This window comes from Trichoplusia ni, chromosome 7 (genome assembly GCF_003590095.1).
Source record: "Trichoplusia ni isolate ovarian cell line Hi5 chromosome 7, tn1, whole genome shotgun sequence".
Taxonomy (NCBI): domain Eukaryota; kingdom Metazoa; phylum Arthropoda; class Insecta; order Lepidoptera; family Noctuidae; genus Trichoplusia; species Trichoplusia ni.
In genome coordinates, this window is record NC_039484.1 from 6140627 (window position 1) to 6167429 (window position 26803).

The 26803-nt window shown below is 34.2% G+C and overlaps 1 protein-coding gene across 1 annotated transcript in view; it reads right to left on the minus strand.

Annotated features, from left to right (window-relative positions):
* LOC113496225 overlaps positions 1-17929 on the minus strand; it is a 149670-nt gene extending 131741 nt beyond the window's left edge. The window contains exon 1 of the mRNA XM_026875388.1: positions 17793-17929. The gene's annotated coding sequence lies outside the window, so the exon portion shown is untranslated. The remainder of the gene's footprint in view (positions 1-17792) is intronic.
* Between the last annotated feature and the right edge of the window lie 8874 nt (positions 17930-26803).

The window sequence follows — 26803 nt, forward strand, 5'->3', positions numbered from 1 at the left end:
GTTCTACCATACTTCGATAGATGGCGTTATGGGTAGCATCATCTTTCAATCTCGGTTTTGACAAGTGCGAGCGCTTATGAAACTTTCTGATCACTGGACCTCTATTATAATACACTGCATTTGGCTATTTTATAAGAAGTTATAGCTCTCCTATATATTTTTAATGAGTACCTACATAGTTTACAAAACCTGTAGAAACTACCATGCTCGTCTAGTTAATTTTATGTGTTGGTAAACCAAATAAATATATAAAAATGTGGTTTCTTAGGTTTACGCGAATGTTAGACATTGAAATGAAACTAGGTACTTTTACGCATTTTATCGCGGTTTAATTTTAGATTTTAGTTCCCGACGTTTCGAAACCCTTGCAGGTATCATGGTACGGGAAGACTGATGGTCAGTCTGCCCGCGACCAATCCGTAAAAGTAGTTTCATTTCAATATATAAAAATATTCATATTTTTTGCTGTCAAATATTAATTTCAAGAATTACTTTCGAATCTTATTTAGTCAAAAAATTGACTGCCTGAATAATGTGTCATAATAGAGGCTATTAGCCGGTCTGATTTGGCTTTTTTATTTTTATACATAGGCGTTTCATCAGGTGGTGTACCTAGCTACGTGGTAATTTTTTTTTTTTGTTAAGTCACGGAAGTGCAAGCCCTGTCTCTGATTCTTTCACTCTGTCCTTGTTATAGTTTGTTGAGGTAGGTGTACAATTAGAATTTGTAATTTAATTTTTACTCTTATCTTTATAACTACCCACAAATCTGTAAATACGTAAAACAAAATACCAGTGGCAATCCAAAAAAACATTTTCCCCATCCAATACATTCAATCTTGAGAAAGTCAAGGTGAAACATTCCAAGTGGAAACGCGAACAACACACATTCGCTTATTTTTGTTATCATCGTAACTGTCAAAGGAGAAGACTCAGATAGAAAGTATCGCGACAAGGGAATTAATCATAAATCTCTTGAATCCAGAGTCTCGGCATTACATATTATCAAGTTTTTACAAGTCGCCTAAATCATCCTTATACGTTTACAGCAGTAACAAAACTTGTTCCGCCCTTATTCGTTCGTGATGTGGAACTTTTTTACTCCGGACGTACAGGGTCGCCAGGCTTGGCTTTTTGGGAACCCTGTAATTGTTTTGTTTTTTATTTTTTCTATTTGGCTTGGTCACTTGATGAATGAGTGAGAGATTATGTTAGTTATTTTTTGGTAATTTTCGTAGCCAGTAACATCATATAGATGGTGTCTTACTGTCCCAATTAAGATTTCATTCTTCTGTCACGTATACACTGACACCCATGCTTAGAACAAACGTTTTTGGATCACAAAAACGCTTTTCCTACGCGGGGATCGAAGCTACGACACGAGGTGCGCAAGCGGCTTGGCGAGATATCTTCTAATATTATTATAATCTTCGCAGTCTTTTTTGACGAATTCGTATAAATATAATAAATAAATCCAGGCATCCAAGTGATAAGGGTCTCTTAAATCTCAAAAACCGTGGTAGCCCTACCGCCAATAACTCAAGATACATTGTTAAGTTTTTTATGGCTCAAATGTTGGCGTACAAACATTATTAGTTTATGCCGTTATCGTGTCTGCTATGAATTATTGCCGTATTTTGATCAACATTGTCAAAAAAGTTATGTTTTTGCAAAAATTGGTCAAGTACTAGTTGGGCGTGGGACATTGTGGGTTCCGTACGAATAGGATAAAGATAAACAAATCGGTTAGCTGGTAAATTTTGTGGGTCAGCCAAAACAAATTTATTTGTCACCCACCATAAAATTTATGGTCATAAAAATTGTTGCATAACACAACTCGTGGCAAATGCAAACTGTCTGTCTACCGTAGTTCATAACATGCAGCCTGGTGGCGGACAGTGACGGACAACGGACCCTTGGTTATAAGGTTTCGTTTATTCCTTTGACTATGGAACCCTGAAAATGATACAGAATCGAGTTCTTATCATCGTATGCTATTTTCTTGTTTCAGGTAAATAAAAACTTTTGTAATATTGGGTAAGAAGGTTTTGTAGCAGAAATAATTTGCTAGTATTTAGTAATATTGAAGCTATAATTCTAGGCACAAAATAGACACGAAATTTCTGAAATATAGACTCCTCAGTTTCTCTTAATTAAGTCATTGAATTTAATTATGTTAACCCTATTATTCTCTGTATAATATTATTAACCAAACAACTTGTCTATTACTTAAATCCATTCATTTAATTTGAGAAGCAAAAGTTAATAGAAATAAAATAATTTTGATTTCTTGTGAGGTGTTTGAGTAATTAGCAACTTTACAATTAATTAGTAAGGAGGTATTCTTATAGCCATTAAACCTGTGTCAAGTATTCCAAAGATTAAAACTCGTTAAAGGACACTTTTGAAGTTTCATTTTAATTTCTTGACATTTTGTAGAATTATACCAAAGTAATGGACTTTGCGCGAGTCCCTCTTAATAGGCTGAAGGAACTGTAATTTACCTGAAATATGGTATTTTTGTTCAGCGGTCAGAAAGACACATTTATTCATATGCATGCAAGTGAGGGTTTGAAGCCAGACTGACACCTACTAAGGTGACTCTTTCAAAGCTAAATTCAATCTAAGATAATTATCAGTGACAACCGGCCAAGATAAAACCGCAAAGCAACCTAGAATCCAAAATAAAAGCTAAAATTACGAACCCAAGTAAGCAAGCTTGGCGATCAATGCTCATTCTTGCTGTTCCAGAAAAGACTACTCAAATGCTTAAACCTCTAGAGTAATTCGATATAGGTAGGTAATTTGAGATATCTCTTGTAAGGAAAACGACTGAAACTTTTATGTAAGAGAATCTTATTGCGTAGGTGACTGCACGTCAATTAATTTATCAATGACTTGTTCAAGTACTTCTCTCCCCTTTGTGATATAAAGAAACAAATAGTTATAAAACAAAACGTTTTTGTTCCAATCATTAGTCTTCGATAACGTATGAAAGTCAGACAACATTATTAATATTTCTTCTTTTAGTACGTATAATAATATATTCAATGTTTTCAGAATTTGAATAAACGATTTTTGAAGACCTTTTGAATTCTCTGTCTAGATTTTCTCGCTGCGAACTTTCGAAGCTTAAAACTATCTCAATTTGGTTAAACTCTTTGATGAAATCAGCGTTAATAAAATTTAACTTGTTTTGTGTTATTTACATTTAAAATTCAAATTTTGTTTAGAGTTTTATTACAACAGTTGAAATAATTTTAATTTTAATTTTGTTACTTGAATTATTACCAGTATCTACTTTTTAATTGATTGTGCCAGTGGTAGGAAAAAGATCGTGTACTCCACAGTCTTCTTCGCTAAAAAAAATACTTTAAGTGTAAGTATCCTAAGTGTTATTACATGCTGAACGGATTGAGAAAAGGGCATGTGTGGGTTTGGTCAGTAAAAGTCTGACACTTTCTTCCGCTCAACCCAAAGCGGGCGGAATCATTTGATGATTTCCTATTCGGAAAGAAAATGTAGGTAGAAGAAGGAAACAGGTACTTACTGCAAGTAGGTGCATAAACTGATAGCTTATAATATATAGTCTATACAGTCGATGTATATAACATCATTATTAGCGTTAATTTACCGTAAGTCAGGTATCGACATAAATCATCGCAATGCTAAGACGACGTTTGTAGGTCACTTATGTCCATTGGGTCATAGGTGTGTAATTTTACGATAAATTTACATTAAACAAAGTCACGTTATATCCGATGCATCAACGTTGCGAATCGTTTAACTTAAAATAATAATATGGTTGTCATTAAAATTGTCAATTACAAAGATGAGATTTGAATAATTCAATATTATTTTTGTATAACACATAAGTTTTAGAATTATGATACGTACTTACATGGTAACTATAAAAACTTGTTTATTTTAGAACATCAGTTATGTGAATTGATTGAAGTAATACACGATATTGAGACAAAATAAAAGCCCAGGAATATTTAACAACAAGTAGCGAAATGTCAAATTTTATAACAGTCGTTAAAACGAAGGCTACGTGAAGTTTACGTTGATACTAACTTTAGAGTTTAGAGAAGATAAAATTTACAATCCAATCAAATTTAGATGACATAGTTTAGAGTAAAGCCACCTCATAATCTTTAAAGGGTAGATGTATGTTAAAGAATAAATACGTTTTGACCGCATTACAAAGTTAGGGCGTGCGGATAAGAGTTTGCATGGCTCGTTTTATGGGCTTTAATTAAAGTTGATGTTACATTGTCGTATTAGTGCCTACATACCCTTTGACAGAACGACTGTTAGGATTACTCTTTGCGGAATTAAAACAATATAATTTTGCGTGTGAATTTTACTCACAAAGTGGAATGTATGCGTACGGAATATTAGGACTATGTTGTGTTTTTATTTTACTTCCGCCAAAACATTTGCGTATTTAACCTACTTTTATTAAATACTTTTTGGTGTTCATAAAGTAAAGTAAGCTAATTGAGCTTCTTTGAAATTAACGCTCTCAATCCTTATGAGGTAGACTCAGCCAATGAAAACGCTTGTCCTAGGCGTGGATCTAACCCGTGATATATCGAGCACAATAGGTTTTGCATGTTGACCTCAACCACACGGCTAACGCTGCAGTTATAGATCCTACTCAATGATCACTTTTTTTTGCATATGCATTAGACGAAAATGCTATAAAAATAAAAAGTACACACCTACGCATGCTAAGTTAAAAACCAAAAATATAAAATCTAAAATACAATAATAAACACAATCAAACCACGTAAAACAAACCTATATATTCAGTTAAACCTCAAAATATACGGACCGTGAACGGATATTCTCGGCATTTTTCTTTTCCCCGAGTTAAGCATACCAGAGCAATATAAATAGCGATGAGTACTAAATTTTTCGCGCGGCTTCGCTCGCATTGTCCTTAAGGCTTGCTCGGGATTTGCTTTATTGCTCATTCACTTTAAACAAACTGTACTCCGTTGTTACCGGGACCGAAATTGGGGCTTTTAGACGCTTCGCCCAAAAATCCAAGAAATTCATTGTGATTGGTGTAAGAAAATTCTTTCAGCTTACACACTAGATTTTTTGAAGGTGAATACAGCAGGTGAGTTATTGAACTTTGACATGACATTTGACAATTTTATAAAAAACAATTTTTATCTGAATAATACAGTAATTATTAATACTGCATCTAGATAGATAGAGGTCAAGTTTGCTTTAGTTTGTCAAGAAGGTAATTTTAAGTAATGTGTCTACTTAAAAGAGTATTTTTCTGACTTTTAAGTACCTATATTTATTGTCAGCCATAAATATAAATATATTTTCATCTGCCTGACAACCAACTCTGAAAAATATTCCACCATTTGCGTGAACATATTAAAACAGTCAGGGCCAAGGAATGTAAATGACAACATGAAAAGGACAAAGGTATCAGTAGGCCTAAAGCCGTCATATTTATTAATAAAAGCCCTCGTATAAAAGCAAAGCGTTTGAAATTATTAAAATTCCCGGGCGTAGAGATGTGCGATGTGGGGTACTGACATAGTACCAACGTACAACTCAACGCCGAACTTTCGTCAAACTATGCAAATTTTAGTTAACACTTTCAACAGACGCGCATTCCCGGTACCCCGGTATCCCTAGTACTCCTACACAACGCGGGCGCTTCGCAGCGTTTTTATCAACTACGTACTCTCGTTTCAATTTAATGAAAACATTATTTCGTTACTTTACAACACTTCCCGACGCGCGTTGAAGTTAGAATTTTAATTAGTTTTGTTTTTAAGTTCTTCGGTTGAGAGGAATGGAAAACGGGATTCTAGAACGAATACGTACAAGTATATACAATTTTAAAGCGGCTTTAATTAAGCTGTTAGGTCAATAAAGGAATACTTTCAATATCGAACAATGTTATTTAAGAAAACAAAAAATCTTTCTTCTTTATTGAATCTTTATTGGACGTCGTGTAACCGTTTGACAATTTTTCAAATTTTTTGCAAACATATTAAAAATATACAATTAAAAATTATTTAACAACCCATGAAAACAATTAGCGGTCGCGGTGTCTAGTAAAGACGTCTTCACTTTTTCACATGCCAATTTCACAGTATTCAACCCGATCGTACTTCTCTTGATGCGGCTTTATGAACAATGGATCGTCAGTCTTCGGTAGGTATCATCACAGCTATTGGCGTTGATTAAAGATTTGCTACGCTTGTTAATTAATTGATGATTTGGAGGCATCATGTGGCAATGGTTTCGTCTATTAAGCTAAGTAACACTAATAACGTTGAAAGTGAAGGGCGCTTTACGTTGTTTTGTTGCTAGTTCTTGCTCGTGGTTCCGCCCGAATATGTTTCTGTTATAACTGATTTTTGTATCTGTGTTTTGAAAGGTGTAAGTTGTTGTTGTCAGCGTATTGTTGCAATTCTTCGAAGCCTTCATTTGTGAGTTACCTACTCCGTAAAATGTGTTGTGGAGGTCATATATGCGTTTTCGGTCTGGTGTTCAAATGATTACGGTGAAAATGCACTACAAACACAACCTAGGTATCTTAGGAAGAAACTAGGCAGAGGAATTAGCGTTTTCGATTTGTATTATAGAAAGTGGGGAATGACAAGCAACTTAACGATTATTTTAAACAAAATCAGTCACCAAGAAAGTTTCATAAAAATAAATTACAGTATAAAAATACAAACATCGCTAACAAGCAAATATTTGACGAAAGATACAAGAACCCACAACTTCAACCAAAACCAATAATTATATCAATTCAAAGCAAATAAATTCAAAGCGATTGAATTCAAAAAGTAAATAAAATTTCAAGTGGGGGTTAAATAATTAATTAACATCGGTCCCGTCTACCAAGAAACTTAGTTTCTCAATATTTGTCTTCTCCTGCCGGCTTGAAGTTACATAGACGAACAATTTTACCTGTGGACCTACCACCTTAACGTTATCTTACTGCGATTGTGTGAAAGAGACGACGCGCTGTTCCGTGTAGTGCTGTCTCACTTCTATAACTGTCTTATACGACTTGTAGAGAAGGTAGTAGACCTTTAGTTCATGTTCAGTGTTCATACCTCCTTCCAAGAAAGTTATGCTTGTTCTAATAATATTGATTTAAGTCAGCTCACTATTAATGCATAACTTATACCCTTATGGACGAGTTTCTTTTAGTTTTGTACAAATATTATTGTGTGCGAGTTTATTTGGTCAGCTTGAATGTGAAAGTTATATGTGTGGTTAGTTGTTCTTAGATTTTTGAATGCATATTCTGATGTTTAGAAAATGAAGTGAAGTTTGGTAACTTGTATTGATCTGGTATTCGTACTTCATTATGTATTTTTTTATGAATTATTTTGCGTTGAATGTGTACCTTTTTGATAAAATTGTGTTATGTAGTTCCTTTACATATTTTAAGATCTAGGTTAAAGACAACGTTGCTATTTTAATTCTAATGCAAAGCATTTTTCTTTCATACTTACGAGTAAATTGCAAATACAACTTGAAGTGCGGTCTTTATTCAACGTTTTTATACTAGTCAGTAACCCATTAACGAACACCCAAGGCTGGCCTATGGTCATTGTGCGCGAATGCCATAAAGGCGCTAAAGAAAAGAAAACAATTGCAATTCTGAGTAATCATAACCAACCGCCTTGCAGTACCGCCTTGTATTCTAATGACAGATGACAAACAAGCCACATTATGTAACCCACGCGAGCGGCACCGCGCTTAGACACAGTATTTTATACGGTAGGAGCTATGCGAGCATATGGTTCGCTATAACCGTAAAATTTTATCGCTTTCGATGCTGAAATGATACACGAAACAATCTAAATTATAGCGAGCGGTGTCCCTGGCATCGGGCCAGTGTATTGGTAATGACAGACTCATCCAATTTGTAACGTTATCTGTACGAAAGGTTTGACAGTTACCTCGTCTGGACCTCAACATAGCTGACGGTACACAATATCAAATATTGTTGCGACCTTCCCTCGTACAATGTATTTTGTTGTATATGTTTTCTTACTTGTTTGCTGACAACTTGTATCTCATAGATTGTTTATTTTCGTTTCTTGATCTAGAAGGATTTCCTCTTTTCAAAAATAACAAGGTTTTTTGTGATAAATGGTATTTATAGGTATTATGATTTACTGAGTATATTATGTTTTTATTTTCTTTACCACCTTAACAAACGTGCTTTCTTTACTTTAATTACAAATCATTGTTTTAAAGTAAAAGGATAATTATGTTAAATTAATGTAATTTTCTGTTCGTAAAAACATGTTAAAAATATTTTCGTTGCTTATTTTTAAACTCATAATGTTACTCGGAACATTGAACTTCCATTATTCGTGTAATGCAACACTGAAATAAAGACCTGAGTTCAACGACCTCATTAAATAAAAACATAATTAAGACCGCAGCTTACTTCTTCTGTACGTGCTCCGATTGAATTACGATAAAATAATTTTTTAAAGTTTCCAACTTTATCTAGAAGCAGCTTAAAAGGTTTGTAGTGATTTCGCTGCGGCTTCACTATATTTCTTATAGCAAGTAGCTCTTTATTGGCAAGTGAGGCGGGCTAAGTACACTACTTTACGCCTATATTGCCTGGCCGACGTCGTCGTAAGAAAACTTGCTCCCGGCCACTGATCTCTCCTTATCAAAACACTATAGCGTAACCCTGAATGTTCTAAGCAAACAATCAATTCCACTTTTTATGGCGACACGACACTTTTTTTGTCAGAACGATGTTTTCAAAGATACGTTTATGATTTCGTTTTGCTATTTTTTGTGTTAGCCTTTTGTTTGATCGGGCCATATTTTGTTTTGTAGGCGGGCAGCCGGTAGTGAATTTCTTTTTTATTCGTATTCGGTATTACGATATTCGATAGTGGTTTTAAATCAAAACAATTTAGGTGGGAAACTTTTTGCTGTCAATAAATTATTTTTTAATAAAACTGACCTATTCCTCACCCACACTTATCGATTAACATTTAGGATGAAAAACAGTATTACAAAAAAAATAACCACCAACCCTAATTGCTAAAAATTGCCGACGATGTTTGTAAGGGTCTTAATCGCATTGTTGGAAGAGTATTATAACACTACGCCCCTACAATTTTGTATAGTGAATATGAACCACAAGCCATCAAATCTGCACTGATGATTAACCCTGAAGCTGCCATTAAAAATAGATAAAACAAAATACTGTCGGCTCTCGGTCCCTTGGGCCCCGCGCACGTGACGTCGACGCGCGCTTGCTTGCAATTCAATTACCGATCTACTATTCTGGCGTACACATATCTCCAGTAAAATCAAATAACTATGAGATATTGGCTTGAAAGCAGAAGATTTTGAAAAATAAAGTGATTTGTAGATAGTCTTAAATTTATAGTAATAGATATTTAGTAACTTTTATGTGCCTAAAGTATGTACTTATTTTGAAAGCAACTTATGGAGTGTAGGTAACAAAAAAATATAATCCACTCTATTTCTGACCATAATTTAAGAATTTATTGTAAATTACTAGTAGGAATTTTTTACTAGAATAAATTATGTAAAACCAAAAAGCTTTCAGAAGCTTTTTACTAACACTTTTGTTTTAAAAGGCATATTTAAATGAAATATATCCTAAGTAATTCAGTCTTTTATGTAAATGTATAGGTACCTATTGGAGTGGTACGGGTCACCTTGCCATACGGCGCACGATGTGTCATGGGTTCGATCCCCGTGCAGGACAAGCATTTTTGTTATCTGAGTCTAGGTGTCTTGTGCATGTGACTTAAATTTTGCTAAATCCTACACGACATAAATAATGCAATTCTAACTGCGAGAATCATTTAAAAAAGCTGATTATTATCAAAACTACAAAGTACATCTCATTTACTGTTAACAACTGAATACTTATAGATAATGTATATAAATGCAACAGAATTTAATCATTTGATGGTACATGATGTACGGAACAACAGCGAATTAATTTTGCATCCAGCAATCTGGGTGCAACGGCAGCAGCTGGTGTAACGCTGACCGATTTGATATGCACCCTTCCGTTCAGGCTCTCGGGTATTGTTGTACTCCTATATTTATATATATATATACCTATATATATATAGATCAACGTATAGTTGCATATTGATCGGATAAAGGATGGGTGACAAAATATTTCGACGTACGTGTGTGATGTAGTTAAACAGTCTACGATCATGTTCCAAATTAAGCTGCTGCATATTTTAAGAGAAGTTTTGCTTTTTCCAACATATTAAGATTAAGTAGTGATGGTTTTGAATGGGCGAAAAAACTGACTCGAAACTTTTTTAATTGAAGTACCTACATGAGAGCTTTAAAAAAAATTTAATAAAAAAAAAATGCAACAAAATCGCTACAACAAGTCTGACGTCCTAAGTTAACTAACCCAACGTAGAAAACGTAGACGAATTGAGAACATGGACTTTTGGAAGAAAGTTAATAAGAAGTAACCGTCATTTTTATAACAAGAGTTTTTCAAAAACATAACTTAATTATATAATTTCAGCGAATCATTTTAAAAATTGCAAAGATATTCTAACCTAAAAGTTTCAAGTTAAAAATGTAAATGTATTAAGTTTCATAATTAGCAATTTAAAGTCTTTTATAACGCCAGATGTTAATGAAACATTGTCTACCGTATCTCTTTGCGCATTTCGCCGGCCATTTACAGAATACAGACACCGTTTCAAAAAGAAAACGAAAAATAACGCAGCAATTAAAATTATATCCCATAATAACTCGTTATGCTAAGTGAATTGCCGGTTTCAAACAAAACGCAAATTAATTCGTGAAACCCAAACATTCCGCGTGAAATCCAACAAAATTATCACAATTAATTCAATTTGGCACAGCTATAATAAAATTAAAAACATAATACAAGCGAATGCAGTTTAATGAGGCGGCCGGTGAAATAACAATTGGATATAGTGAAAATATTTCAATTTTATTTTACATTAAGTAGAGTAAACGGGCGTGTGGTCAAAAGTTCCCAGTTATGTTGCCATTGCATACGAATCACCGTTTCCGTTAATGCAGTTAACTGTTATCGTTACATTAAAACATTTATACGCAGTAATTGTTAAAGTCCGCTCCATACTGAAAATCGGCGGTTTCGCAAACGGTCTGCGCTTTGCAAAACATTGATTAATAATTATTTATTTTATACGGCACTTCATGGTTATTATTTATCGGAAATCAATTTGCTGGTACGGGATTTTGTTGTAACAATATACCGAATTATCGAATGCATGCCTTATTAATTAATACAAATTAAAACATGTTTCACTCATATTTATAATATTATATTCACAGTACAGATAATAAATATTAAAATAAACCCATGTTATTAAAGGCTTACTCACGCTCTACGTTGCGTTTTATAATCGTGGATTTTTTTATTTATAATTAGAATTCATTGAAAAAGAGTCCTCACAAAATATATCACAAGCGATCTGTTATCCAAGTTATTTTCCATGACCAAGTCTAGTTAGACTTAAGCGTTTAGAAAACCACCCTTTATCACGTACCCACTGCAATGCAGTTGTATACAGAGACGAGTAGTGTGTACAAACTGGAAACCAAAGTTATTGTTTAAACCACACGCGACAAATTGTTCTCTCAGAATTATACTTTCAAAATTATAGCGTAAAATTTAATAAAACACTTGGAATTAGACTTTTGAAATCGCGCTAAGGAATCTTCTCCATGTATCGCGGGGGTTAACACACATTTGTTATCAAGTACTAAATAGTTTCGTAACACATATGTCTTATTGAAATGTAATAATAATTACCACCAATGCATTTTAATATTTAGTTAGGTATTGTAACGAAATAATCACGCAATCTTTAAATGTTCTTGTTCGAAATTGGACTCTCAGTAGCTAAAATTGTATATGATTACAAATAGGGTAGGAGAGCAAATTTCTGACACAGTTTATTGGGTATATCGTTTCGGCTTTTCTTTGTGCAAGAGTCATAACTGTAGTACACTTAAGCACAAGTCACCCAGACTCTAAGCTTATTAATGCTTGTCCTACGCGGAGATCGAACTTTTTTTCATAGTGATTTTTACCACTGGGTCATCCGTGCAGTCTTTTAAATATAATTAAGTATGAAGTCAGTCTGAGCACAAACTTTCACTGCCTTAATGGGCTATCATTTAATACGTTATGGTTAGAGGTTATACTCAATATCTTAATTTAATCGTAAACGATTCAAAATTAAATAAAACTATCGATAAGCTCTAGTTGAATAAAAATTCAAAGTTATTATTCGAATCGCTTCATTAATTATTCGATTCTCGATTCGATTCGATGTTATCGATTAACACCAGTGCTATTACAGTCAACAAACCTCGCTTCAAGTACCGAAAAACGAAACAAAATTGTTGTACCAATTGCATTAATTCAACTGCATAAAAATCAGCCAATTATTCAAATCGGGAGCGCCATGAACCGAAGACCGTATCGATGAATATTAATTGTTTTCAATTCGAGTAAAAAAGAGTAAAATAAAGTGAAATAACTGAATAATCGAGTAAGATTGTTTACGCAGAGACAATTGTTACGGAGCGATTGTACGCTACGATTAAAGTTGTCATTATTCAGTGTTGAATGAATAAAATATTGAATGAGCAGATTTAATTAGTATCAATAAAGTTTATGTTGACAATGGTGATACTTTTCACCTGCATTTTTTTTATTTAGGGTTCCGTTTTCAAAGAGTATAAAGATCTAATACTAAGGCTTCGCTTTCAGGCTGTACCTCACGAACTGTGAGTTTTTTAACACTTGATTTTATTTTGCCGACATAACTATTAACTATATACATAAAATCGATGTTACGAAAGCCAATTTCTCATTTCAGATCATTACCAAAAAAAGCACTTTGGTCGAAATACTCTCATGAAAACGATATCGTATTGTAGTGACTAAGTGTGTTACGTTTTCCAATTTTACTCCAGAAAAGGAGTTTAACTTTTCGTTTTAATTCCGTAAACCTCAGGTAGCACGAAACAATTTAAAAGGTAAAACCTCAACATTATTATTTTGTACCACATTTTGGTACAAATTTTTATCTGTAAATTAGATTAAAAAGTAAGATAACGTTTATAAAGTCTCAAACAGTGCTAAGTAATAAAATTATTTACTTAATGCTGTTCTTCTACAAGTATTACATGTTGTATTTACCATTTTACGTTTCGATTGTCTCATAAACAATGTTTGACCTGACCAGCGTGTTCATAAACAAAAGCACTGAGAAACTTGTTCCCAGTTGTTTTCAAAACTTACGAATGGTGTTAGCAAGTAACGTAACGTAATAAGTTACGTTACTAGTACCTATTCGTAACGTTAACTTTATAACACAGGTGATATGAAAAGTCTACAAAATTGATTATTTGTAACACTTGTATGTTATAGTTAACGAATTATTTAAGTCTCTGAAAAAGTTTTTTTTATCCTCAAGCTTCGCACAACTCCTGTTTCTACCTAACGAAGTAATACATATATGATGAAAACTAGCCCATTGACAAAAATACTTATATAAAAACATACATCTCGTATAAAATGACATAGACACAGAACAAATAATTGTGCTTCTGATATAGCAGTCAGGGTCACTAACTACTAGACTAAAAGGCCAGTCAATTGGATGAACTAAGAAAGCCTGTTTCGAAATGCCATGATATAAAAAATTTAACAGCTTTGCCCAGCAGGAAAACATTTTAGAGCAAAAGAGAAAAAAATTGGATGATACCTTTATAAATATGTTGTGAGTTATTATTGTTTCTAGCGGTATAATAAAAAATACTTATCTATTATTAAAAACATCCTCCACAGTAGGTAATCAAACAACAGAACTAATTAAGTAGCCAACATAATATCATAAAAATTTAACACCCTCCAATGACTTTCGTGCATGCAATATCCGTAAACAATAGCGAGATAATGAAGTTTTATTCCAATGAATCGATTTGGTATAAATATCCGAAACCATTATTCCGTTTGTTACAGTTGCACATTTCGTATCAATCGTGATAAAATTATCCCCTTTCAGCTTACGTTAAATGAAATTGGTCTGAAAGTGTGCATTATTGGCGATCGTTTATCAATTTGAAGCTCTTAATTTCATTGTCATAACTTTCAAAAGCAATAAAAAATCTTTTTAATTAAACTGCTCTTAGCTCTGTTTACGTACTCAATTATTTTAAGACATCCCCTTTTTTACTATTAAATGTCACAAGCGAAAGCTAACTATTACAGTTATGAAAACGTTTGTAGGTATTATGTAAAAAAAGCAAGCAATATAAACACAATAGGTTATTTAAACAGAAACAATTACTTACCTTAAACTTCACCATTGTACTTATGAAATAGTAAATTAAGTACCAACCAATAAAAACGGTATTGCATATCACAATAAAATTGTCAGAACAGTAGAATCGCAAAACGTGTACGGCGTCCACACTTTGTTGGAAAAGGCGGAATTGCTCACAAGCAAATATGCAAGTGCGGTCAAAAATAGTGTACCCTTACAATCGATGCCTGCCTTCATGGACATTCCTGAAAGGAATTCCATTTTTAACTATGCGTGAAAATTGTTTTTTACAGTGGCGCAAAGTGCGCGTTCGGCAGAATTGAAAATATCATAACCACCATCGTTTGTTGGTTCACTTTGGACTTTTATACGTTTTTTTAATTGAGCTTTCTCATCGTTACAAGACTACGTTTCAAAATGTCAGAAATCTGCCTGATTAAGCAATGCTATTTTGCTTGGATAAGTTAGGTACTTAACCGACGTCAGCAAACCACACGCAGCTGGCAGGAATATCCTGATTCGAATGTTCTCTGAGACTGGCGGGATATGAGAGCGAGCAGTGGAAGAAGAGTATAGTGGCATTTGCCCAGCAGTGGGACACTCCAGGTTCGTAACAATAACATTTTAAGTTCCCCGACCGATAGCTATTGAAATACATAGTAGTTAACCTTTATTTAACTTAAATAACTCTTAAGAACTAAATGTAAATTAACATGCACTTAACTTAAAACAGATTTTCTACATCATAATGTTTGTGAGAGTCTGAGAACCTACTGAGTGTGTTCTTCACTTAAAGACAAGTTAGGTAAATAGTTATCTTCAGGTATGCAGTTTTTGTTTTAAGTTTCACCAGCTATTATCTACTAAACTAGTGAACAAAACTAAAACCCCATATTATCTTGGAAAATTTTGGCCTGATTTTTTGTTTATTGGGCCTACGTTTGAAGCTTTTAAATTAATATTTTTTTTAATTCTGACAAATAATAAGTAGGTTGGGCTTCCGTCAAATATCCTTTTAACAATGGTCGATGTTTAAATCTAGGGAAATGATATTGGGGTTTGATTATCATGAGCGTTTCGAGCGTTTTTATCAATACAAAATCGTCAGACTTTAAAATTGTCACTTCTCTAAAAGACTGAATAAAAAATAGGCATGGTCATCAAGCTCGCCTCTTCCCTATGTAGAGCCTCTTCCAGTCAAAGATCCGTAAGGTATAGTTGATATAACAGTGATATTACTCTGAATAGACATATTAATGGCGTGGTAGGCTTGAAGTTCTATGTATGGATCTGTTCTCTGTATGCACGAGTTTAAGTTCGATACTAACGCAGTCAAGTACCGATGTGACTTTTTAAAGGTAGATGTAGCAATTTTCTTGGTTATTCTAAAAACCACGGTGAAGGAAAACGGCATTAGGAAATCTCTAATCTCTATGGAAGATACTCAAAATTTCCCCATATGAGAAGAGGTCTGTGATTATCACTAGGACATTTAAAACCTGGTATTACAATTATAAACTCATCATGTAAAAACAGAGTCAAGATTACAACTCATATCCCATTAATAACACCATATGGTGACCCTACCATCATTACTCGAAACTAGGAAACGTATTTCAAGTTACCCCAACAACATACATTCGTATACATTTGTACGTGTTTAATATATGCCTACAGTAGACTTATCACCTAAGCATTATCGTGTTTCTAACGATAATGGAACTTTCGAGTGTCTGTAACCCAACATTAATTTAACTGGTACTTCTCAGTAATGGCGTCGGTTTCGCTAATTGTACGTTAGAATAATTATATTGCGCCACACGCGTATTCATTTTAATGGATTTTGAGTGTTATATACGGTTAAATGTCACATGTACCGGTATTTAATGTAAACTAATATAAGCTAGGCAGTTTGAAGGTTTGTCTTCATGCTGGTTTCAAGGTGTCGGTATCTCTGAGGTCCCGGGTTCGATCCCCGGTCGGGTCAATGTAAAAATTCACATTTCTACTTTGTCTCGGGTCTGGGTGTTTGTGGTACCTTCGTTGTATTTAAATTCCATAACACAAGTGCTTTAGCAACTTACTTTGGGTTCAGAACAATGTATGTTATGTTGTCCGCATTTATTTATTTATTATATATTATTTAATATACGTTTTTTGGTGTATAATAGTTTTTGTTGTCTAACCATCACACGTCTTAGTCATCTATTCCATTCATAAACATCGTATGCCAGCTTCATAACACGTATTGTTGCAAACATAGAAAGTTATTGCACATCTCTTCCTATGTTTGACATATGACAAAGCAAGTCCCTTCGCAGTCGGTCCTAAGAGTTCCGTTATAATGTTTGTTACAATCCAACCATGTGTGTCAATGGGTGAGCTACATGGTCGTCAATAGCTTGCACAAATGCACATACAGGCATTCTATTGTAAGTGAAGACTTGTACAAAAGACTTAGACCGACTACGATGTAATAAAGCAATGTATGAGACAATGTTTGGCTAAAGAACCTCATGTCATATATGTATAAGGAAATATTGCCTTTAATAATTATAATAGTACCAGCCTATACGCGTCCCATACCCTTTCTCGTATGGTAATGGTTTGAGTTCTTCTAGAGCAAACAATTCTTTCATCAATAAAGTCTGTCGCTATAGACGATGATGATGATTTAGACCAAACATATTATAATGACAACACAAGTAACAGATAAAATTCACGTCTTCATCTGAATCAACATCCTTTATGCACTAATCATCTTAATCTTTCAGTAGTTTTTTCTAGAAACTTCAATTGCTCGTACAAACATATAACACATTTTCCATACATGAATGGAAATAAGTTTACCATATTTACGAAACACCTACAGTCTACACCGCTGTGCCTACGTAGAGTTAAATCTCTTTCGAAAACTTCTGGGCAACGATTCAAAACAAAAGTGATGACGCAGCGAAAATTGGCTCCACGTACAAGATGTAACATTAAATCACAACAAAAAGTTTAACGTAGAAAAATGTTTGTGTATTGTAACAAGCCTCAATAGAGCTTAGAATATGGCGTCTTCAGTGCCAATATATTGCTTTCTCGCGTGCAGTCGTTACCCACATCTGTTACCGTAACCCACTTGTTTTTGCTGCCAATGTTAAAACATTATAAAATTTTCTACTTTATCATTCCCTGGTTTATAAAGTTGGTTTACTTTGCGATATTAATTGCAGCTGTAGCATGCAATGCAACCATCGGTTATGATCGTGTTTTATAGCATGCGACTTCAGTTTTGTGGAATTAAGTTCTTGTAAAAAAACTAACAATATTTCTGCTGCATTGAAGATAAAGGCAAAATGTGGAGGAGTTCTTTGTTAGGGTTCTGTATTTAAAGGGTATGAACGTAATTCTAATACTTACACTACGGTGTCGGAACACCTGTCCGTCTGTCTGACACTAGGCTACATCTCATGAGCGGTAGTAGGTAGACAGTTGATTTTTACGGGATGATGTATGTCTATTGCCGCTATAACAACCAAAAAATTTTATCAAAATTAAGTTAAGATCAGAAAGAAAGAAAGAAAACGCTTATAAATGATTTATTCCTTAACCTAATACTGTACGCAACCTAATACGACTCTTATTATCGAGAGTCAAACTCACACATGTCCAGTTTCTTAATCTACAGACCATACTTAATAGATACCAATACAAAATAAAATATTACAACCATGATATAACAACCATGATAGAACATTTCATAACTGGTTACGAATGTTGTATATTTTTTGAAGTTTAACTGTATAAGAATTTATCTAAATTTTAAGCTAAATTATAGGGATTCACGAAGAAGTAGAACAGTAAACATCTTAACATTAACGTTGAGGAAAAATTACAAATTTATCATGGAATCACAAAATAATAACTAAATCCGAACAAAAGGAAAGAGAATTAAGTATTTGAAATAAAAGGCGATAAGGAAAAAACATAAAATGGAATAAACCGCGATGAAACATAATCTTTAAAGAATCATTATTTTGATGTCGATGAAAAAGTGTATGTACAAAAACAAATACTAAAAATGTTTACACACAATAACTTTAGTAATCGTTCAATACATCCGCGGCCCAAATCATAATAAATTGTGTGGAGGTTAAAGGATAAAGGGAGATTGACAGCGGTCTTTAACACTGGCCCGGGGCAGGCATCAACTTGTGTTTTGTGGATAAGTCTCAATTTTATCGACAGTATCCAGACGTAATAATTTTTGAGGAGTTTATACTGGGAGCTTTCCTTTCTGATTGTTAAAGACGGCAATTCGGTAAAGCTCGGACAATACGGTCGTGTTTTATTTTCGTATTTCAAAGGCCGCGATTCGCTTGTCTTTTTATAAGATAATGTTTTACTTTTGCTGATTTCTTTGCCTTCAACTTTTTTGTCGGGAAGTTACGTAGGTGTATTTTTTGTAATGTACTTTTTATTTTCTTGGGAGATTGTTTTGTTTTATTTGACGTTTCTACTAAGATTTATGTTTAGGTAAAGTTATTGCCATAAAAAATATTAGGAAAGATCTAAAAAATACTTTTGGAAATTATTAGAAGTATTTGTTCCAAAATTCAACGTTTATATAGCTTAGATATAAAAATTTTACGATAATGGATACTGAAAGAGGTCAAGAGAGAGTTTAAAATTCATATGCTGAAAACGGAAAACACCTATAAAAACCAATTTCAAAGGGTGTTGGTGTGAAAATAGGGCTTTTAATAGAGCACTCACGTCCTCGTGTGATGAAGTCCCTATCGCGTCCTAAATCTGTCCTATGCTACCTTGAGTATGTTACATAGAGCTTGTTAGTTCGTCTGTGTGTACGGAATCACAAATAATGTTGACGTTGTATCCCCGAATTTAAGGCGCTTTTAAGGAAGAGATAGGTATCAATCGCTTTTTGTACTTACACATTCACATAACTTTCCAGTTATGTGACTATATAATGTCTTCAAGCAAAAAAAAATAAATGACATGTTCATTTCGATTCACAAGTAAGATTAAGCTTTAGCATTTTTTTTACAATATATTATATCTCATCAATAAACTGATTAGGAATCGTAATCCAACAACAAAAGATTTCAATTTCCAAGAAAATCTTACATTCATTCTATAACTCGCGAATATAGAATTACCAATTTATTTTTCTAAATATGGGTTAAATGTCACGAGTCGACGTCATGGCATTTCTCAGTAAAAGCTTTTGCGACCAAAACATTAATCACGGAATCCATTATGATAACATTAACTATCTGGGTTTTGCTTATCTAAATTGCGTTATCAGTTACCGTATTCAGGTCACTTTGTTTCCCGTTCAAGCCTAAGTGAATATTTGCATGCTGCTTCCACTATGCAACGCGGTAAGTGCCTATAAAAAGCAAGTAGGTTTTGCTGATGGATTTATTGAAAATGGACACTTTTTTGTTTAAAATATAACAATGGAACACTGACCAGTGATTGGTTGTTAATTGATTCGTGAACCAAAGGTGTTCGGTTTTTTTGAAGTTGCAGCTAATAAAAAATCATTTGCGTACTTTGTAGGGTTCCGCACCTAATAGGTAATCTCTGGATTTAAGGACTCTGTGGACTCTTTTTTACCGTTGATGTGTTTATTTTGCCGCTAAAACAACATACATTGATAAACCAAAAAAATATAAGGTTGAGCCATGTCACCCGCGATATAATAAATGTCCATTTCTCACCACCGCGGCACCATAGCCTTTTTGTACGGTACCCGCAGTGTTACGAGTCCAACTCGCACTTAACGACTTTTATTATTGTTTTATACGTATAAACTAAAATTTCGACATTATAATCCAGTACTAATCATAGAAATATCCTGTTAACACATCGTCAATGAATGTCTGGCATCTAACGGAGACAGGTAAATTAATTCATTTTCTCATAGAAGTGATTAATGTCTAATATATACTTAGGCAAAGCCGTTGTTGGTCATAAAACGGGAAGTATGCAATGAAAACAAAATTTATGGGCAATTAATAAACGAGACAAATACAGAAATATTCCGTTAATGATTTTCATTTGTTCTTGTGTTTCAATTCCGCAAGTTTACATTATAATGTTGGAATGGTTAAGTATGGTTCAATTGGGAAATGTCTTGAAGGTAATCGATTTGTTAAGGTTTTCTTCGTACTTATCATATACTACATAGTTATTTAAAGGATATTATATATTATATATTATATACATACCGCATATACGCTTGTTCTTATTGCGTTTGGCGTTTCTTAGCGTTAGACGTCTTTTGTAAACACTATTTTTAGTAATAAAAAATGCTTTCTTTTTCTTAAAATGAAACAGTTCAACTTGACTTAAAGTGCTGTATATTGTGACAATCTACCAAGCTACATAAATAACGAAAAATCTGTTGCTAATGTTGACTTGAATTAATACAGAAAACAAAACTTGTGAATACCATTTAATATCTTCAAAATACTGAGAAACTGGTTATCCAGACTGAACTGAAGCCTTAAAAACAAATGACAAATGTACACTCACACATAAAATTGCTATAAAATTGTAGTACGCTCTGCCTCATCATCTTACGCAGGTAATAATCATTAAGTACTAAATCACGAAGACAACGCCGCAACTATCAAAGCTGTGACCAATTTCAACACATTTGAGGCCGCAAGCGGAATACTATTAATCATAAGTCAGCATATCCACACAGTGGTACCGCGTGTGCAATATATTACCTACGATAGTATTATAGTAAGGAGCTCCAATGTGAACAGTTGGCGTTAATGGTCGGCCCTACCCCAGGGAAATGCGCTCTTGATAATGTGAACAGTAATTTTATGTTGCAACAATAGCGATACCGTTGATTCCTTCTTTCAGATAATACGAAATTTAAATATTTAGAGATAGCTAATGGATTTTTTTGAACGATTATACCTCTAATGTAGAGCTCATTTTGAATAACAATTGTGTGTATCGTGATAGTCTTTTGTTTTTCTTTATAATACTGTTTCGAATTTACATATGTCGGATTTCTTTATAAGAAACCATTTTTAAACATGATAACTTTTGTAAATGACTCCAATTTATATCGTGTTATTTTATCATTTTAATTCAAATGAATTTTAAACAATGGAAATCTTTTCTCTATCTGTCGTGTTAAAACTTATTTACGATAATAGTTCTAACGGCACCATTATAATAAAATAATGTGAACGTAATATAATCCAGTCGTAACAATAACAATATCTCTTGATTCATATTACCTCTACACAAATATTTTTTACAGTCTAATTTAAACTTACTAGAACATTGTGATGTTAAGAGTCCTTGAGTTTTATCACCTCTTTAAAAATAATTACGCGCGTTTAAAGCAAACATTATCTGAGATTTGATCATTACTTGTGTTACCTGGGGCTGTACCGCGACGTCCTCAAGTAAGACTAATGCATTTGTGAAAAAGAGACATCGCTTTACACTTTGTAATGTGCCGTCTCGCTTCCTTCTCTGCAGCTGTCCTGCTTTAAGAGGTGATGGTACTACTGGTAGGTCCCAGAAGCTATGGTTCTATAAATATTTTCATATCAGTTCGAAAGTTCTGAAGCACTTTCGATAGCGCCGGCTCAAGTTTTAACGTGTTCTGTCTTATATTGAGCATTATCTACCCTCGCCTCGTTTGGCCTCCCTTTGAAAAATACAATGTTATAAATCATTGGGCATTAGATATATCGTAGTGTTGCAGCTCTATCGATATTTTTACAGAATGGTATTCGTAATTTACTTATCGATTATTTTTTTAACCTAAAGGAGGTAAAGATAAACGTTTATAATAATGTAATGATATCAGATATTATAGTAAATATATAATATATTACATTGAACGATAGCTTCAGGCTTTAAGAGAAAGGAAAATGTATTTTTGTAGCCTACCCTTACCAAACATGTAGCTATAAATAGCAGAAATGTCAGTAAAGACCCTAATAATGGATATAATTTGAAGATCGTTATGTATCTAGCCCATACTGACATTCCGATTTACGTATTCAGGTCAAATAGAAAACGAAGCTGCGACATTGACGAAGAAAGATACATTGAATTTTTAGGACATCCCAAAATTTTATTAAGTCCCCAGAAAAGGTCAAACAAAACTTAGCTCTTTCGTTTAACCTGAGTCATAAAATTGAACCTAACTTAAAGTTTCAAAACAAAATTTATTCGTCATCAGGGAAATAAAATAGAAGCACATTTTTGCTATCCTAACATAAATATTAAAGCCGAAATATTTCAAGTGACCTCGCAAGAAAACGAGATTTGAGAGAAAACAATTCCTAGATATTGAAATACAAAGGCGTCCTACGCAAATAATGTGAGGAATAAAAGAAGCCTAAATACATACAGATTCTCCTGAGGATTCCTTTGCTATAAACATGTATTTGCAAATCTTACCTTTTGAGATGTAAGGTGCGAAAGTGGGCACTCCCGAAACCTTTACGCATTCACAAGTTGTCGCGAGTAAGTAAATCCTTTTTGACCAGTTCTGACACAATTCCGTGTCTTCTAAAGGGTCTTGTATTAAGGTATTGAAAGGACCGATGTGACCAAAATCTCCGCACTTATTATGGATTTCTTAAATTAAGCCGTTGCTATAGAGGAAGAGAGACTATATAGGCAATAGTGTGGTGAGCCGTCTCGCTTCTACAACGATAATAGTCTTGCTATTTGAGAGCTCCAAGTATTAAGTTAAGAGACATTAACCCGATGAGAATTGTTCATTCCTACTTGATAAAAATCTCACTAAAGCCTTCTTTGTTGTTGTCATCTAATGACGCAACGTTATGCTTCGCTCAATAATTTTCTTAAAATTACATTTTTTGCTTTTCATTTCAATATTACCTCATTTCTCACCGTCCGCTAGTCCCGACACGGTCCAAAATAACTGAATAGGAGCTACAAGTGGATCATTAAAAGTCTTACAAAATGTAAACACGAATCGTAAACGGAATTAAAATTTTGCTGCTGGAATAGATGGTCTTATTTGGACTTAAGGATGCGTTTCATTTAAAATTCTTGCCTTAAGTTGGGAACTTGAATTTATGCGCAACTTATGTTATGTAATCCAAGCTCAATTTAAAATTTCGAATTTTACACGCATTTATAATGTGGTCGACGTGTACGGGGGAAGTTATCTATTCAGACATGTGTTTGGTTAAGCCCTCCGCGTTTAAAGCCTACGCATCCGTTAAACATTTAAGTAACACATGTTTAATTACTCAGCGTAGCGGGATGACCCGTGGCTTTGGGTGTTTGTCCCCTGAAGTTTGGAAGAGATTCTTGATTTTAACAGTCAAACAGTGGCGATGTTTGCGCAAACAAAATATGCAAAGCAGATGCGGGCCAGCGAGATACGGGGCTCGCTAATTATGTGGGAGCACGGCGTGCTGTGTCCGACCGTCGTCCTACATTACGAGATGGCTAATAAACATGAAAAAAATGAGGCAAATTATCAATTATAATTAGCTACACACTTCGTGGGTTGTCCTGAATAAAGCGCATTCATAAACTCGTTGAAACTGTCGTCGCTGCTATTGTTAGACAAATTTCTATGTTCAATAAAAAGGCTTATAAAAGAATCTGTTTCTCGGTCGCCGGTACTTCGTGAATGTGGACCGTAAATATTGACTACCTCTATGTTTACTTGACAAACACGGTGCATCTTACACGAGGTATTTCACAGAATTATTTCAAATCCATTGTAATTACTACTGACACCATATTTCATGTCAAATATTGTTTCAAGTCAAGAGAGGTTTATCTTTGAATGTATGAGTACGCAAACCCTTACATTTTTAAATGACTCAGTTATCTTGTAGACCTTACAACTTAACACCTAAATATCGTTTTTCTACCGGATGACGTCATGATTTATTGTCAGTAAGACGAGCTAGCAAACGAAGGTTTATCTCCCCCTCAAGTGCGATTTATATAACACCAAGATGTTTGAGATATTTCAATAAATCACAAAATGCGTGTCGAATTTCTAAAGTAAAGTCCCCTTCTGTTATTTCTTTTTGTCGGGGAGTCCAAGGGTTAGAAGGAATGTTAATCTTTAAAGCTCATTTTTAATCACGTGTCTGGAGCGTATCGAATGTTTTGTGATCGAGTAATCCTATTAGTAGAAACGATTATCGATTATGTATGTAGGGAACTTTGGAGCGTTAAGACAATGTTGTAATTTGTAAACACGTTTGTGTCTGAGTGTAAGGAGATTGATCAACGATAGTGACCGTGGGCGAACGCTAACATAACAAAGCAATGTTAAACATTTGTTTTGCTCTATAGATTATTCTGTAAGATGTCGTGTTAGTAAATATTTTACTACGATGTTACTTGGGGATAGACGTGATTTGCACTTTGAGAAAATATTATTCGTGTTGAGTGCTTTGTGGGTGATTAGAGGCTTACCAAGCTTTGCTCCAACTAATGTATTGTTATTGTCATATAACAAATTGAATTTATTCTAATCAAAGCGTGCATGAATTTGATTTTGAAATATTTACGAACGTTGTTCTAAACTATCACTGGCAACTGATAAAGAAAACCATTTATCTTTAACAGTCAACCAAAAATAAGGAAACGCGAATGTTTGGTCCTTTAAATAAGGAGTATTTAAGTACTTTACTTACCAGAAGCATACTTACTCATATTTCGATATACGTATAAGAAAATAAAAGTGACAAATGAACTACGTCCTCAATTATAATCATAAATGCCTTCGTTAGTGATAACAGTTCCCTTACATTGTTTGTCCGATAGTAATCGGTAGTCAATTGTTCCGATGACCTTCTTTCCAAGCCCTATTCAAATGTTATATTTGACACATCTGAGAGACGGTTAACGGTAAAGATAAGGCATGTTATTATTTGACACACTTTATTCCGACTCTCGTGTCGGCTTAGGCGTCGCATTATTTCATTTCAGTAGCAAATGGGGGTAAGTAATAATTTTGCAAGATAATGGAGCTATATTTTCATGCTTGTGTACTAGTGTCTTTATTTTATTGTCAAGACAATATTAAGTTCTTAATTCGTTTCCGACAGAACTTCTTTGTTGATGAGTCCCATTGTTTTGTTCTTAATTTTTGGTTATTTGATTAGTGCTAAGACATCTTAACAATACTACTAATCAGTAGGTATTACTTTGCCTAAGTAAATTCTGAATAACTAAAAACTTGGTCGTTATACTAGATATCTGCATAGCAACAATTGTGAAATCGGTTGAAGAAACAGTTGAAATGAATGCTTGTAACGACAATGAAATACCTTTTTTCGTTCGAAAACCAATTCGAAAAATCAAAAGTTAAAAAATGTTGCGGGCAGAGGGCCGTCGCGCCGCGAAGGCTGCATCGTGTGCATCGTGAATGTAATGAATACCTGTCAAGCGCGCGTGTGGGCGATCCACCGGCCCGCTCTAAGTCGAACGCAAACATTTACCCTTCGCTCAACAGTAATTGTTTAAAATTGAGCCTAACTGTGTGGGCCTCGCCTGTTGCCCGAGTCCTGCCTTGCACTCAAATACACCGTCTTTCTTTGTTCCTACACAATAAGTACCCACTAAGTGATACTCAAACGATTTACGTGGGTTACGCTATCGTAATTCGCGGATATATTATAATACCAGAGGTGTACCGTTCATGCGTTTTGTAATTAAATCTTCTGCCTCAATAAATAGAGATATCGAAAAGTTAATGGAATTAATTGGACGTTGGTTGTGAATTAAAATGGTCGCTTCGTTAATATAAAGCCTGGCATTTGTATAAAATAATCGTTGCCACGGCCACCTAATACGATAGTAAATTAGGGTGTTTCGACGCAGTGGCACGGCGGGCTTGCTGACGCGAACAGTTTTAGCTGATTTATGCCCTGCCGTTATCAGGATTACACCGTCGTCACTAAGCTCTAACTATAAAGCATTAAAACATTGTTTACCGTGAAGTTTCTACTTTAATTAATTGTCTTATGAAAACGCTTTGTTGGCAAAATATTCTCCTCGCAACAGATAGTGTCCGAAATTTAATTTAGGACAAACGCGTCGCACTCGCTTATTACGTAACTTGAATGTTTGTAACGATTGTTTCAAGCTGTGTGTGTATTGCAATATTAAACGTGTGGATACTATAAACTGTAAATGGAAACCGTTTAATGTTTACTCATCCAGGCGTTGTTCAAGATGTCTAGATAAGAATTACGAGAACGCATGGCTCGTAAATCAAGACTAGCCTTTGGATACATGTAAATAGATACACAGTGCAGAGAAGGTACGGAAGGTTTAAATGACCTCAATATAAATGTCGACCTTGACGCGGCCGACCCAATTGATGCTATAATCGACCGTTATTGCACCAATCG